Raw genomic sequence first — 10,470 nt, 5'->3', positions numbered from 1 at the left:
TAAGAGCTTCCACGGACTAAGCCACCAGTGTAGGGGATTGTCGAGGGTGGGGTGCGGTAAAGGGGGAGGGCATGGATGGGGAAGGGAGAACCCTTATAGAAGGGGACAGGGAGGGGTTGGGGGCTAATGGACAGGAAACTGGGAAAGGGAACAACATTTGAAAATGTAAATAAGAAATGCAGGGGAGAGAGAGGAAAAGAGGGAGGGAGGAGGAGGAGGGAGGGAGGGAGACAGGAGAGAGAGAGAGAGAGAGAGAGAGAGAGAGAGAGAGAGAGAGAGACAACACAAAAAGAATAACTTCATGAAATTCAGAGACAAATGGATGGAACTAGAAAATATCATCCTGAGAGAGGTAACCCAAAATCGAATGTATACACTTTTAATCTTTGCATAAACATATAGAAAGCATAAAGAACAGGACCTTGAGAGCTTGTTTAGAAGTTCTAGCAGGGGACTGCAGCTACCTGTATACGCTTGACCAAAGACTGATCCTCCTCTATTCTGGTTGTCCTCTTTGACCAAGAAGAGTGCAGCAGCTTCTGGAGTGATGCACATGGAGCAGTGGAGGGAGGCGGGGGTGGGAGGGTGGGGGAGACACACACATAGCAAGTCAGATCAGCCAAATTAACCCTTGTGATCAGTTGGTTGACAGATGTCACAGCCAGATTGCCCTCACATCTATGTAATCTTAATCAATGTTTACAATGTCAATTGCCTTGTGGGTTACATAGCCACCAATTGGAAGTCCTGGTCTATCTTCTTCAAGGTCTGTTTGCAGGCCACAGCATGAGCCACAAAATTCCAATGAGCCACAAAATTCCAATGAGCCACAAAATTCCAATGAGCCACAAAAGAGCTTGTGCCAAACTCTATCTCTTATCATAATCATAAATTGCCAGATTAAAAATTATAGAGCAATTTTAATCCTATAGGATTATTTAAGGCAACATTTTGATTGTTATTGTACCCCTTTGATGGTACATAAAAAATTCACAAATATTTAAGATTATTACAGGTGTTCAGGTGTTTGATAGGAAAGCCAACAATCAATAGTTGAATTTCTCAATCCTCTTTCTATCAAGTGCAATGACACGCATTAATAATATCTGCTATGTTATGTTAAATTCATTGATACTCACATGTCTTTGCTTCTCTTTTTAAATGTGAGTTTTAGTATTCCTCAAAAAAATTTAGTAGAACAATTATAATTTTACCCCGTATCATTAGGCAAAATTAGATGTTTTCCTAATTTGTATAAGCTTTGATTATATATTTTATATAGATTTAAATGAATTTGGAAAGTATTTTGTGCATATCCAAAAATATCTATATTAATAAGCTTTCTAAAGGTTAAGGAAAGAATCAATTTGTTCCAGTTTTCATTATAATTCAGAGTAAATAATCGAAAATATGCAAAAGTAATCACTAAAGAAATTGAGATAAATTGTTTAGTGTTTATTTGTAATTACTAATGTTTCATAGTCAGTGCTAAGAGGATTTACAAAATCTAAAAGCAAACTTTAGCAACTTTCACTACCTTTCAAAGCTATATTTTCTTTTTTTAAAGTCACATTTTTAAAATTTTTTTCCATCTTTATTAACTTGAGCATTTCTTATTTACATTTTGATTGTTATTCCCCTCCCGGATTCCTGGCCATCATCCCCTAGCCCCTCCCCCCCCTTCTGTGTGGGTGTTCCCCTCCCAGTCCTTCCCCCATTACCACCCTCCCCCCCAACAATCACTTTTATTGGGAGTTCAGTCTTGGCAGGACCCAGGGCTTCCCCTTCCACTGGTGCTCTTACTAGACTATTCATTGCTACCTATAAGGTTGGAGCCCAGGGTCAGTCCATGTATAGTTTTTGGGTAGTGGCTTAGTCACTGGAAGCTCTGGTTGGTTGGCATTGTTGTTCATATGGGGTCTCAAGCCCCTTCAAGCTCTTCTAGTCCTTTCTCTGATTCCTTCAACGGGGGTCCTGTTCTCAGTTCAGTGGTTTGCCGCTGGCATTCGCCTATGTATTTGCTGTATTCTGGATGTGTTTCTCAGGAGAGATCGACATCCCGTTCCTGTCAGCCTGCACTTCTTTGCTTCATCCATCTTATCTAGTTTGGTGGCTGTATAAGTATGGATCACATGTAGGGCAGACTCTCAATGGATGTTCCTTCTGCCTCTGTTCTAAACTTTGCCTCCCTATTCCCTGCCAAGGGTATTCTTGTTCCCCTTTTAAAGAAGGAGTGAAGCATTCACATTTTGGTCATCCCTCTTGAGTTTCATGTGTTCTGTGCATCTAGGGTAATTCAAGCATTTGGGCTAATATCCACTTATCAATGAGTGCATACCCTGTGTGTTTTTCTGTGATTGGGTTACCTCACTCAGGATGATATTTTCTAGTTCCATCCATTTGCCTATGAATTTCATAAAGTCATTGTTTTTGATAGCTGAGTAATACTCCATTGAGTAGATGTACCACATTTTCTGTATCCATTCCTCTGTTGAAGAGCATCTGGGTTCTTTCCAGCTTCTGGCTCTTATAAATAAGGCTGTCAAAGCTATTTCTACTTTTGAATTATTCGGACTTTCTACTACCTTTGGTGCCTTTTAAGTAACTAAGTATCGTCTTCAAATTTTCATCTGCACAATATAGCTGTTTAACAACAACCTTAATAGTATTATATATGCTAATAACCTTAAGTTACACAATGATAAAATGACATTTTCCTGTTATAGGATTACCAATGTGGAAAGGAAATATTCACTGTCTGTAAAAATCAAATTTTAGATAATCCAGAAATAAACACATTAGAGCTATGAAATAGTTATTTGGGAAATGTTTGGTTATTTTCTATACTTTAAATTTAACTCAATGTTCTGCATTGTGCTGACAGTCCTATTCATTTGTCAGGTGACATGATTGAAAAGAAGGACACACATAAAAAAGCAAATTTTAGAATATAGTTAAGTCAGAGTAACTCTCTCTCTCTCTCTCTCTCTCACACACACACACACACACACACACACACACACACACACACACACACACACACACACACACACACACACATATATATATATATATATATATATATATATATATATATATATATATGTCAAATCTTGTATAGTCATTGTTCCTCAAGGTTGTTTTCTCAATACAAACACTTGTGTGGGACACATATGATGTTTCAAATGGTTAGTGGAATTTTCGGAAAATAAAAATTTCAGGTCAAATATTTACAAATATTTATAGAGAGATGAACCTTTTCTTTTAGAACAGTAAATGTTTACTTTATACTATCCCTATGGAACTTTGGATCATAATGTAGATAAGTATTGTCATCTTATTTCTTTTTTGTTGTTGTTGTTGTTGTTTTTTGACTGTTTTATTTATTTACATTTCAAACGTAATCCCCTTTCCAGGTTTCCCCTCTGGAAAAGTCCTATCCTATTCCCCCTCACCCTGCTTCTGAGGTTAGTCCCCCACCTGTCCACCCACTCCCTCCTCCTTGCTCTGGCATTCCCCTACACTGGGGCATAGAGCCTTCCCAGAACCAAGTGCCTCTCCTCCCACTGATGCCTGACAAGGACATCCTCTGCTTCATATGTGCATGGAGCCATGGGTCACTCCATATGTACTCTTTGGTTGGTGATTCAGTCCATGCGAGCTCTGGTTAGTTGATATTATTGTTCTTCCTATTGGCTTACAAACCCCGAATTGGTTAGAATTGTAATTTTCAAATCTGCAATAGATAATGAAAATATGTCATTAGGATTAAATATAAGTTACAAATAACTAAAAATGAATGAATGAAAACATGCAGTGTTGTCTGTGTTTCCTAATTTCATTTAAAATTATGTTCTATGTCCTCTCTATTTCCTGTCAAGAACATTATTTTATTATTGTTTTATGCTTAAGTAGCTTCATTACATATAAATCCTAGTCTTCCTTACCAGTTGATATGTGCATAGACAGGAAGGAAGATTCTGTTATTGTATATTCTGAATAATATTGCAATGAACAAAATATACAGGCATCTCTCTAAGATGATGAGTTGGATTTATTTATGTATGGTGTAGAAATACTAAATGTAAAGCATATGATATTTTTTGCCACAAAAAATATAGTGTGTATAATGAAATTTCAGAAACATCATTTCTAAATATTCATAAAATTACAATACTACAGAAAACAAATCTCTGAATACATAGTGATATTTCAAAAATATAATAGAGGATTGACAAAGGCAATCATTAAAATGTTTGGAAATAGAAAAATAATAGTTTCTAAGGAGCTATCATTTTGTATCATTTCAGTATAATTTTACATTACTTCCACGAACAAAGTTTTAGTGTTCTGAAAACAATAATCATTGAGCAACATGTCAATCATCTTTTAAAAATCATTGAATAAGGCTTGTGGTAGATACATTTCAAGCAATGGAGTCACACCTCTGAAAGGATAAATTGGGCATTCACACATGTGCATGTGTGTGCATGCTCATGAGCGTGAGTGCACACACACCCATGCACACGCGCACATACACACACACACACACACACACACACACACTCACACTCACACACACAGATAATATAAAGAAGTTTCTATTTTAAGCAGTCATCTGATCCATTATGTGGTCATCTGATCTGAACAGAACTGAAAATGCTGTTTCTCTAAGAGAGGATCTAGGTATTGAATGAAGCAAAGAGAAATGAGAGAGGTAAGCTGCAGTGGGTGTGGAAAAGCAAATTCTTATTTTGAAAGTAGGTGATAATGACAAGAGAGTGTAGACTTGACAAACTAAATTCTGAGGTAGAACAATGGAGGTGTGAGACAAAGTTTACTCTTTAGTCTTATTCTCAAGACTTCAACCTAATACCCTGAAAGTCAGGTTGTACTTACAGGCAAAAAGTAAAATATTTTTAGATTTCTAGTTAAGAGAAATTCAGTTGCAGAATTCAGAGAAAGTATCATCCTTGAGTTAAAACTTTCCCACAATACATTAGCTATTTCCTAATGACCACTTGCTGGTTTTACAGAGAACACAGGTTTGGTTCCCAGCATCCATATTGGCTGTTCACAACGACTTAAGTCTCCATTTCCAGGGACCTTGAAGATCTTTCCCAGGCGACTGCCCTGTCATAATATGTAGACACTCACTCAGGGTACACATATACTAATAAAATAAATGCATTTGTAAAATTATGAAAAATCAACATGATATGAACACCAGGCTTTTGGAAGTCTCTGTAGAACTAAAATAAATGTCTAGTTTTCAGGCTTGTCATGGAGGAACCTTAGCTCGGGTTCCTAAGAGAATTGAAGAAAAGATGAACATGCTTCTTCTCAGGCCATGCAAGGATTTCCAGTACACTGTCACAACTTACAGAATAATTGTTAATATTAGGAACAGCCCATACAAAAGCCATGTTGAGAATGAAATGTCTATTGCCAAATGGACAGAGTTAAATAGCACGAGAACTTTTGCTGTGCTTTCACAAACAAAGTGTATAGGAATGGGAAATCACCATTTGAGCAGCCCCTGTGCTAAGCACTTTAAATTTTGCCTTGAAGTTCCCACATCCTTCTAAACACTAAGATGTGACTTTAGGTTAAAAAGTACATAAAAATGAACAAACTACATATTAAAACTACTATATTTAATTTAAAAAGAAAGCCATGTTTTCAAAAATAGAAAAGTTATGCTGGCTCTTAGAAGATAAATTTAATTATCTTAGCCCCATGGCACTCTAGGAAAAAAATGAACATCTCATTTATCTTCATAAAGACAAAATAGTTTCAATGCAGAAGCCATTCTTTCTTTGTACAGCAAATTAAACAATTTTATTTTTTTGAGTGGTCCTCCTGTTATGTTAAAATATCTTTAAACTGACTTTAAAATTATTCTGAGTGAAGTTTGTAACTAGTTATTTTGTTGAAGGCACTTATCAGCTGTAGGAATTCTCTGGTAGAATTTTTAGGTCACTTATGTACACTATCATAACTCCAAGTAGTGATACTTTGACTTCTTCCTTTACAATTTGTATCCCCGTCATTACTTTTAGTTGTCTTATTGCTATAGCTAAAATGTCAAGTACAATATTGAACAGATATGGAGAGAATAGGCAGCCTTGTCTTATCCCTGATTTTAGAGGAATTTAATTTTATTTCCATTTAATTTTAGGTTGGCTATTGGCTTGCTATATATTGACTTTATTGTATTGAGATGTGTTTTTATTCCTGATCTCTCGAAGTCTTTTAATATTAAAGGTCTTATATTTTGTTAAAGGATTTTTCTCCATCTAATGAGATGATCATATAGTTTTTGTTTTCTTTCAGGTTTTATAGTGGTAGATTATATTATCGGATTTTTTATGTTGAACCATCCCTTCTTGTCTGGGATGAAGCCTATTTGACCATGTTGGATGAGGTTTTTCAATATGTACTTTGATTCAGTTGGTGAGTATTTTATTGAGTATGAACTTCAATATTCATAAGGGAAATTGATCTGAAATTCTGTTTCTTTGTTGAGTCTTTTTGTAGTTTAGGTATAAGGGTAATTGTGGCCTCATAGAATGGGTTTGATAATATTACTTTTGTCTCTGTTGTGGAATATTCTATTTTGAAGAGTATTGGTAGTAACTCGTCTTTGAAGTTCTGGTAGAATTTTGCAACAAGACCATCAGGTTCTGGACTTTTTTGTTGGGAGATTTTAATGATTGCTTCTATTTCACTAGGGGTTGTAGAGCTGTTTCAATTGTTTAGCTGATCTTGATTTAACTTTAGAAAGTGGTATCTATCAAGGCAATAATCCATTAGTTTATTTTTTTGAACTTTCTGACAGACATATTTTAGAAGTAAGAACAAAAGATTCTTTAAGATCAAGAACTCAAGTGTCAGCTCATGCCAATGAGGATATGGAGCAATAGGAACACTCCTTCATTGCTGGTGGGAGTGAAAACTTATATAGACACTTTACAAATCAATTTCCAGTTTCTCAGAAAGTTGTAAATACTTTTACCTCAGGACCCAGAGTACCACTTGTAGGATATACCCAAAATATGATCCACCATGCCAAAATGACACATGCTCAACTATGTATATTACAGATTTATTTGTAATAGCCCCAAACTGCAAACAACTTAGATGCCCCTCAATGGATAAAAAATGGAATAAAAGCATATGGCAATATTTACACAGTGTATATTTCTCAGCCAACAAAAACGATGTCATCATTAAAATTTAAAGAATAATTGATGGAACTAGAAAAGATCATCCTGAGTGAAATAACCAAGATACAAAAAGACAAGTATGGTCCATACTCATTTATAAGTTGATATTAGCTAAAAAGTAGAGTATATTCAATCCATAGATCTAAATTCATAGATCTAAAGAAGCTGAGTAACAAACCAGGATCACAGGAGAATTCTTGAATTTCACTGAAAAGGAAAAGTGAAAGAGTGATCAGTGTAGAAGACAGATAGGAAGGATTATAGGTAGAATCAAGTGTGAGAATTACAGAGGGAGAAAGAACTGAATGAGAGAATATAATTTGGTTCTAGGGCAAATCTGTGACCAGCTAGAAGCTTAGGACAAAGGAAAGTCCCAAGAATCTATGAAGTTGACCTTAGCCAAGACTCCTTGCAAGAGTGGAAATGTAACCTGAAACAATTAACTCCTGAAACCAGGCAAGGCTTATGCAAATGGAGGAATGCTGACACCAAACCAATATAATCACAAAACATAGGACCCTCAATTTTTTCTGCCTACAAACATTGTGAAGAGATGGGGCTAAACAGTGACTAGTCCACTTAGAGGCAAAAGACATGAGAGAGAGCCCACCACTGACACTATTAATGATGTTCTGTTCTACTTGCAGACAGGAGCCTACTATAACTGTCATCTGAAAGCTTCCACTGAGTGGACCAAATGAAAACAGCTACAGAGCCTGACAACCAAACTTCAGGGATAGCTCAAGGAATCTTATGGAAGAGGAAGAAGGATTAAGGTTCCAGAGCAGAAAGGGCACCATAAGAAAACCTACAAAATCCACTAAACTGGTTCAATATGGGCTCACTGAGACTCAACCACAATCAGAGAGTATGTATGCGATGGACCTAATTCCCCTACATTTATGTCATTGAGGTACAGCCTGGTTTTCCTGTGCTACTTCTAACAGCAGAAGCGGGAGCTATCACTGAGTCTGTTGCCTACCTTCAGATTGCTTTCCTCTAACTGGGCTGCCAGCTCTAGCCTTAATAGAAGAAGATGCACCTAGTCATAATGCGTTTTGGTAGGCCAAAGTATCTGCTATATAAGGGAGGAAGGGAAGTGAGAAGGAGGTTGGGAGGAGAACAACTAAGTAAGAATGTGATTGGGATGTAAAGTAAATAAATTAATTATTAAAAATGGAGTCTGGTGGAACTTCATTAATTTGAATAGTATCCAGTTTGTGTAAGTTCTCACATAACCTCTTGCCTTGTAATTTCTCTTTCTAAATTGTGGCAAAACTTTAATTTATAGTAAAAATAAGACAGCTATAGACATCAGAAGATAGTCACATCTTCAGTAAACTTATAAAGACCTACGCAATTTTTATTTTATTGCATTTTCTTTATTTTGCTTTTTTGTTGTTGTTCAAAATTTCCCTTTATTCCTTTTTTCATAAACTGGAAGATTAGATGGGTAGGCTCTTGCTCTGAGAACACCACTCCCTTTATTCCATTTAGCATTTGTCAATTCGTCAAATGATCCAACTCCTTGGACTTTAGTCTTGGATCCACTACTGCATTCTTGTTGTTTTTTTTCTCCTTGATCATTACATTTCTTATTTCTTTTTACCTCACTTTCTTCTGGTACTTGTACATCTGTAGATAAGTAGGCACTAATGTCTCATGACACATTCAGCATTAGGCTAACTTGAAGTGTTCTTTGCCATGGATGTCGATTGAAAACCCTTAATTTAGCATGCAGGAGATTTTTAGGAAAAGAGTAAAAATATAAAACACACTTTTCCAAAAATACCAGAAGACTGTTTTGTATGGTAATATCTAATATCATTTCCCTTTTCAACCTCTGAACAAGGCCCCCATAGTTTACATCATCCTCAGAACTACTTCTTCCCTACTCCTACCAGGATGGCGCTTTAATCTCCTTGTAAAATGTTCAACTAATTTTCTAGTCTAGTCTTTCAGTCGTCAGCATTTCTCCCACAAACAGATTGGTCATGTATATCACAGCCGTACCCGAGTCGCTGATTTCAATTTCTGCTTTACTTACTGTTTTATGCCTTGAAGAGACACTGTGACCAAAATGAAGGAAAGCATATAACTGTAAACTGCTTGCCGTCTTAGATGGTTTGTCCATGATCATCATGGCAGAAAGCATAGAGTCATGGCACTGAAGCAGGAACTGAGAGATGTGGATCCTGATCTACATGCTACAGCCAGAAAGAATAAAATTGGTTCTGGTACGGACTTTTTTTTTTTTTTTTTTTATTAACTTGAGTATTTCTTATATACATTTCGAAAAGTGTTATTCCTTTCCGGTTTCCGGGCAAACATCCCCTAATCCTCCCCCTCCCCTTCTTTATGGGTGTTCCCCTCCCCATCCTCCCCCCATTGCCGCCCTCCCCCCAACAATCACGTTCACTGGGGGTTCCGTCTTAACAGGACCCCGGCCTTCCCCTTCCACTGGTGCTTTTACTAGGACTTTTAAAAACTTAATTCCCACCATATTCTCATACCTCCTCTAATAAGAGCACATCTTCTAATCCTTCCAAAAACAGTTCTATTATCTTGAAATCAACATTCAAATATATAAGTCTGTGGGGGATAGTCTCATTCAAACTATCATAGGGAATTTATCATAGCTAATGGCATTCTACATTTGAGGAAATCAAAGTGCATCACAAAACATGGCTTATATTGTCAAGGAGGCCTCATTGATACCTGTGCCTCAAACACTATAACATCCAAAACAAGAAAACAGGTCCAAGGGTCACTAGGCATCTTCCACCTTTCTATATTTATGGAAGCTCACTTCCCCTTTCTCAAATATAGAATTTATATGGATTAACAAGATAAGGTCTCTATGAATAATAGAACCTTTGAGAAATTTCCAACTTTAGCTACTTTACTCCACATTTGTAACTTATAGTCTGAGAAATGAAAATTAGTTTTCTTTCATCAAATGTCACTAGGTGTAGCAACCCACTAAAACAATCTCAAGCCTAGGAGATGCTGGCCACCACAAAATAGTATGATTTTGTGTGTTATTTTTTGTTTTGTTTTCTATTATTGGGTTATTTATTGTTTGATTTTTATTTTTCAAAGTTGGTGGGAATGCATATGGAAAGAGTATGAAAGAAGCAGTGGCAAAAGAAAGAATATGATCAAAAATATCTATATAAATTGGAAAAAGAACATAAGTAGTTAAGTCATAGAAAACTGGGCAAAAGTAAAGCAGGTTCAT

This window comes from Rattus rattus, chromosome 3 (assembly GCF_011064425.1).
Source record: "Rattus rattus isolate New Zealand chromosome 3, Rrattus_CSIRO_v1, whole genome shotgun sequence".
In the NCBI taxonomy this organism is placed as follows: Eukaryota; Metazoa; Chordata; class Mammalia; order Rodentia; family Muridae; genus Rattus; species Rattus rattus.
Note: the sequence above shows the minus strand (reverse complement) of the source record.